Consider the following 7,833-nt stretch of genomic DNA (forward strand, 5'->3'; position numbering starts at 1 on the left):
TTTTAAAGACAGGGTCTTGCCCTGTCACCCAGGCTGTCAGGCTGAAGTACAGTGGCACAATCTCAGCTCACAGGAATCTCTGCCTCCTTGGCTCAAGCAATTCTCCTGCCTAAGCCCTCCAAGTAGCTTTGACTACAGGTGTGTGCTATCACACCTGGCTAATTTTTGTATTTTTTGTAGAGATGTGGTCTCACTATGTTGTCCAGGCCTGTCTCAAACTCCTGGGCTCAAGTGGTCTACCCACCTCAGCCTCCCAAAGTGCTGGGATTACAGGTATGAGCCACCATGCCCAGCCTAGTTACCACTTCTTATAACTGAACAAGTAGGTGACAGAAAAACAGAACAGTACTAATAAACAGGAGAAAGATTCAAAATATAGGTAAACAATATTTCATTTTCTGAATAGTTTAATGTTTATAGGTCTGAATAATTTCCAGAATAAAAAAAATCCAGAAATATATTTAACATAAATTTAAAAATTCAATATATGACAAAGGTGGTCTTTCTAATTACAGAGAAAAGAATGGATTATTGAAGAATGCTACTGGCACACCTGGCTAGCTATTGAGAAGAAAATAAAATTAGATCCTATTATCTTATTTCATATACAAAAATGAGATTTTTTTTAGATATAAGAGATCAGTTAATTGAGAATAATTAAGCACAATCTGGAAAACGTAGGATACTGCATGATAATATCCAGGGATAAGTAAGACTTTTTAAGTTAAATTGGAAACCTATAACTTATTAAAGAAATCATTAACACATTTTACCATATAAACCTATCTATGGCAAAAAAAAATACTACATGTAAAATCAATAGAAATGAAAAAAACACTGTGAAGGCAGCAGAGTGATAATATCTATTACAAATCAAAAAGAAAGGCTAAACAACTAAATAAAAATAGGGATTCTGAGAAAAGGGACTATAGGATGAAAAATGTTAGATCAAGATGCATGCTTAAATTTGATTTCATTTTATAAATTAAATGGTAAAAAGAACTCTGTCATTACCAATATTTCTGTAAACATATATAACACACATGCTCTTTTATGATTGTGTGACCACGCAGAAAATAAGGTGGGTGGATACACAGTAGTTGGTCAACATCAGTTGCAAAGGATGTTTGTGGAGTAGTAAACAGAGGCAGGAAAGCCAAATTAAAAAAGGAAAAGAAAAAGGCAAGGAAAAGGTGAAAAATGGAAAAGAAAAGGACTACATTAAAATAGTAGGTATGATACAATCACATATATAGCTTTTTATAAAACTGTACACATATGTTGACATGAAAAAAAATTTTAAGATAAAAGAGGATGTAGCCTAACTTGCCAGAAGAAATGTTCAAGGAATTTATATCAGTATCCCCTTCTGCTTCCAATCTTAAAAAAATGTAGTCTGAAGTGGTCAAGGAGGCCAAGCACGGTCCTTGATTACTATCATTCTGAAACTCATGTGCGTGTCTGCGTGTGTGTGTACACACACGTGTACATTTGGCTGAACTCTATTGCAAGAACAGAGTTTAGTTCAATTTGGTTTTATGTTTTACTCCAGAGGTCAGCAAACTTTCTGTAACAGGTACTAAATATGTTAGGATTTCTAGGTCATACCATCTCTGTCACAACTACTAAACTGTGACAACTACTAAACTGTAGGGTGAAAGCAGTTAAACTGTGATGGTTAATTTTATACGACAACTTGGCAAGTCTAGAATACCCAGTTACTTAAGTAGCACTAATCCAGGCTGCTGTGAAGGTATTTTGTAGAAGTGGTTAATATCTACAATCTGTTTACTTTAAAGAGATTACTCTTGATATTGTTGATGGGCCTCATCCAATCAGTCTTAAGAGCAAAAACTGAAGTTTCCTAGAAAAGAAATTCTACCTTAAGACTGCAGCATAAACCCTGGTCTTAGTTTCCAGCCTGTGAACATGCCCCACAAATTTCAAACTTATCAGGCTTCACAATTACATGAGCCAATTCCTTAAAATAAATATCTTGACAGTAAGATAATGTATTATATACTATTGGTTCTGTTTCTCTGGGGAACCCTGACTAATACATAATATACAACAGTAGACAGTACACAGTCTAATGGGCATACCTGTGTTCCAATTAAAGTATTTAAAAGTAAGTAGTGGGCTACATTTGGTCCATGTACCACAGTTTTCCAATTCCTAGTTTTATCAATAATAAAAAATACGGCTGGGCATGGTGGATCACACCTATAATCACAGCACTTTGGGAGGCCAAGGCAGGAGGATCGTTTGCGGTCAGGAGTTTGAGACCACTGTAGGCAACGTACTGAGACTTCACCTCTATTAACAATAATAATAATAATAGTAATAAAATATAGCTGTTGGCCAGGCACGGTGGCTTGTGCCTGTAATCCTAGCACTTTGGGAGGCCGAGACAGGAGGATCACCTGAGGTCAGGAGTTCAAGACCAGCCTGGCCAACATGGTGAAACCCCATCTCTACTAAAAATATAAAAATTAGCCAGGCATGGTGGTGGGCACTTGTAATCCCAGCTACTTGGGAGGCTGAGGCAGGAGAATCACTCAATCCTGGGAGGCGGAGGTTGCAGTGAGCCAAGATTGAGCCACTACATTCCAGCCTGAGAGGCAACCATGAGACCCTGTCTCAAAAAAATAAAATATAGCTGTTAACTGGGTGTGGTGGCTCATGCCTGTAATTCCAGCACTTTGGGAGGCTGGGGTGGGAGGATCACTTGAGGCCTGGAGTTCAGGACCAGCCTGGGCAGAAAAAATTTAAAAACAAATAGCCCCACACAGTCATAGCACACCTGTAGTCACAGCCACTTGAGAGGCTGACACAAGAGGACAGCTTGAACCTAGAAGTTTGAGGCTGCAGTGAGCTATGATGGTGCCACCACCTGGGAGATGCAATGAGTCCTCACATATTTAAAAAAATGAATAAAATATATCTGCTTTTGTTAAGCATTTTATGTATTTCAGGCAGTGTGCAAGGTCTGAATTCCAAGTGTTCCATAAATTGGGAATTGTTCCTGGTGAGGCCAGTTATTCTACAGTAACTATAAGCAGGAATCATCTTTCTAGAAGCAGTGAGATCTAGATTGTAAGCTTAGATATAAGAGAGAGGTTTCTCAGAGAGGGTTTCAAGATGGTACTCTCTTTATGTGTTTTAATATCCTTTTATTTATTTATTTTGAGACAGGGTCTGTCACCCAGGCTGGAATGCAGTGCAAGCCTCATTCACTGCAAGCCTCAACCTCCTGGGCTCAAGCAATCCTCCTGCCTCAGCCTTGCAAGTAGCTAGGATTACAGGCATGCACCAATGCACAGGGCTAATGAAAAATTTTTTTTGGTAGAGATAGGGTCTGGCCTGGTTGCTCAGGCTAGTTTCAAACTCCAGGTCTCAAGCATCCTCCTGACTCAGCCACTCAAAGTGGTGGGATTATAGGCGTGAGCCACTGCATCTGGCCTCTATATCCTTTTCAATTGGCTTAGGGATTTAAGAGGTTTTGATGCTAATCCAGCAGAAGTCAACCAACAGGATGTTTTGGATGTTCATTTATTAAATGTGGCAACTTCAAATAAAACTTGATGTTGAAAAAATAAAATTTATAAAGGCACTAAATCGAGAGTTTATGATTTTTGTTATGAAGGGAATTCCTTACAACCAAGACTTAAAAGCAATGGACCTTTAAGTAATATATCCCTCAGAAGTAGGGGTCCTCATGACATTATGGGCTGGATAAAAAAAGAAAAAAAAAAAGAAGTAGGGATCCTGAATCTATAGACTGAAATCTACTTTAAATAGTGGACTGTTAAGTTGTTTGATGATACCAGTACCTGTCTCTAGGGATTAATAATATTCCCATTTGAGAAGAAATTCGTATCCCTTGTTTTCAACTCTGGGACCTCACTATAAGTACTCTTGTCTCATCCTGAGTAAAACTGTATCTACAACTTAAAATTATATGTACATTGGAAAAAGAAAACTCTCTTCAATAAATGGTGCTGGGAAAACTGGATATCCATGTACAGAAGGATGAAACAACCTCTCTCTCTCACCATATACAAAAATCAATTCAAAATAGATTAAAATCTTAAATGTAAGACCCAAAACTATAAAGCTACTAGAAGAAAACATAAGGAAAACACTCTAGGACACTGGTCTAGGCAAAGATTTTATGTCTAAGACCTCGAAAGCACAGGCAACAAAAATGGACAAATGGGACTATGAACTAAAAAGATACTGCACAGCAAAGGAAACAACCAACAAAGTGAAGAGACAACCTGCCGAATGGGAGAAAAAATATCTATAAACTATTCATCTGACAAGGGATTAATATCCATAACCTTAGGAAAAATATATAAGAACGATAAGAATAAGGAACTCAAACTCAACAGCAAAAAAGCAAATAATTCCATTAAAAACAGGCAAAGGATCTGAATACACATTTATTAAAAGAAGTCAAACAAAGAGCCGACATATGAAAAAATAGTTAACATCATAATCTCCAAGACAATGCAAATCAAAACCACAAATGAGATATCATCTTAGCCCAGTTAGAATGGCTACTATCAAATAGACAAAAAAAAACAAGATGCTGGCAAGGATGTGGAGAAAGGGATGCTTATGCACTGACATGGGAATGTAAACTAGTACAGTCATTATGGAAAATAGTACGGAGCGTTCTCAAAAAATTACACACATAAAAAAAACTACCATATAATCCAGCAATTCCACTACTGGGTATTTACTCAAAGGAAAGGAAATCAGTATATCAAAGACATACCTCTACTCCTTTGTTTACTATAGCACTATTCACAATAACAAAGATAGGCAATCAACCTAAGTGTATATCAACGGATGAATGGCCAAAGAAAATGTAGTACATATACACAATGAAAAATTATTTTGCCATACAAAAGAATAAAATCCTGTCATTTGCAGCAACATGGATGAAACTGGTGAGCCTTAAGTTAAATAAACTAGGCACAGAAACACAAATACTACATGTACTCACTTATACGTGGGAGCTAAAAAAGTTGTTCTCGGCTGGGCACAGTGGCTCATGCCTGTAATCCCAGCACTTTGGGAGGCCAAGGCGGGCAGATCATGAGGTCAAAAGATCGAGACCATCCTGGCCAACATGATGAAACCCCATCTCTACTAAAAATACAAAAATTATCTGGGCATGGTGGCACATGCCTGTAGTCCCAGCTACTTGGGAGGCTGAGGTAGGAGAATCGCTTGAACCCGGGAGGCGGAGGTTGCAGTGAGCTGAGATCACACCACTGCACTCCATCCTGGTGACGGAGCGAGACTCCATCTCAAAAAAAACAAAAGTTGTTCTCATGCAAGTAGACAGTAGAATGATAGTTACCAGAGGCTGGGAAGGGTATGTGTATGGTGGGGGGTGGGGACAAAAAGAGGATGCTTAATGTGTACAAACATAAAGTTAGATAAAAGGAGTAAGTTCTAACGTTTGATAGCAGAACAGAGTGACTAGTTAACAACATTATATTGTATATTTCAAAATAGCTAGAAGGGAAGACTTGAAATACTACCAACACAGAAGTCATAAATGCTCTAGGTGATGACTATCTTAAATACTTTGCCCTGATCATTACATATTCTATGCATGTAACAAAATATCCCATGTGCCTTACATATATATACAAATATTATATATCAATAAAAAATTATATGATTTGCAAAAAGCAAATGTAACCACATCTTTTCAATGCCCCACCATTTTTGCAAAGTGAAAGATATCTGTACAACTGCCCTTGCCAAAGAGAAGCTTCTTACAAGGTTAGCTTGTGGGATGATAAAAAAGATGGGAAAACAAGTACTTGGAAATTCAATTATCTGAAAGAGCATTTTAAGCTATCAGGTGAGTACTAAGAAATACTCAAAACATAACAGTAAAGGGCTGAATGACCATGGCTAAATGACAGACAGGTTTATAAAATAAAAGGAGAAAAATTAGTCAATAAGGTGTTAACTTAGAGAAGAAGCCAAGTTCAAAAATGAAAACTAAGGTGAGTGGTGAACAAAGATATTTAGAAACAGAAAGGTATGTCAGAGTCACTCATAAAGGATAAAAAGTTTAGCAAGGGAAGGTCGAGTGAGGGAACTCTGCGGATAAAAGGCAACCATGGCGTCTAGATTGTCTGGAACAGTTCTGACTTCAAACACTTGCCTGTCAAATCACTTTTTCCTGATTTTTAGTTAAGAAAATATGGTCATTTTCCATGACCTATTCACATCCATAATTCCCAGCAAAATGTCTTTAGTATAGCAAAATCTCAATAATTATTTATCACTCATGATAATTAACTGAATACTGAAATCAGAGAGAATATCTTAAAAAGAAACACAAAGAACCATTCTTAAATAGTAAAGCATATTTATCAGTGGTCTTTATCTATTTACTAGCACCAATAAAAAACTAGAATCTGGAAGCTCTATTTAGCATAGGAAATTGGTGTCATACTCACTTCATAATATCAGTGCTGGGGAGGGACAAAGCCATAATCTGCCAAAATCTGCACCATCCTTGCCAGGTTTGGGAGTTCTGTAGAGTGGTTACCACTGCCAGGTCTGACTGCCATAGCTCAGGAAAAGGGTGCAATCATTTCTCTTAGCATAGAATAATCTTGAAAAGATGTTTAAGGGACCTATGTAATAGCAAGTCACAGAAAGAGACAATATTATTGGTGTTCAGACATGGTATGTAATAGCTAACAATTGCAGAATGCAGGAACTGATGCATTATCTTATCTAATCAACAACCCTATAGGGGATGGGTACTGTTAAGAACCCCATTTTACAGGAAACCTTGGTTTAGCAAGGTTAAGGAACTGCTTGAGATAACAAAGGTAGTAAGAGGCAGGGCTGGAATTTGAACCCATACAGTCTGGCTCTTCAGGGTGTATACATGATATCTATAACCACAATGCTGCAGGGGTACTTGAACAGGCTGGAAAAAAAGTTTTTTTCTTTAAAGGGCAGATTAATTTCCTCAAAAGTAATCTCTATTCACTTTATCACATACCAGATGCTTATTTTCATCTCTTAGCCTAAAAGTTAGATGGGTACTTAACATGCCAACTTAAAATACTAAACTTTAAATCTTTAAAATGTATCGTATTTTAGAATTTATCATAGTGAAACATGGACAGTCTGTTAGTCCCTAAAACAGTAAAATAAGGCCATTCTCTTCAGATGTAATGACATAGAAACAGATGTAAAATACATATAAACATTGTTTCACTTATTAAAATTATTTGGATCCAAAGGATTACTTTTAATACCTTAACAAAATAAGTCATTTAAAAAGTCAAGTGCCTTTCAGTATTCTTCCAAGTTTCAATAATTGATCTTTTCCATTAAAGAACTTTTGATTAAGTATTCCAAATCAACATGTCATCTAAATATTTCCACATAAACTGTAGCTTTTCCCTAACCTATTCCCTTTTATTAGTACTCATTTAAATCTTACGTTGTCACATTTACAGTTCTTTGAAAGTTTCATCTGATATTCACCAGACCATTCACCTCACAATTTTCCTCCGTCTTTCTAAATAGGTGAATTTGTTTACTGCTAAATCGATAGCTAAGCTATTAAAGGTCAGTATCACGATTTTAAAAGACATGATCACCATCACCAAGATTTACCACAAGGAAATTATCACAAGGTTGGACAAACAGACTCCAATTCTTCGGGGGAAGTCAGTCAGATCACACAGGGCTGGCAGGGAGGCAAGCGGGGAGGGGGGAGGTCGGAAAAGGCAGTGCTTGATTCAATTCAACATTCACTGCGCCACTTACCAAGCG

The sequence above is a fragment of the Cebus imitator genome, unplaced genomic scaffold (genome assembly GCF_001604975.1).
Source record: "Cebus imitator isolate Cc_AM_T3 unplaced genomic scaffold, Cebus_imitator-1.0 Scaffold10, whole genome shotgun sequence".
NCBI lineage: Eukaryota > Metazoa > Chordata > Mammalia > Primates > Cebidae > Cebus > Cebus imitator.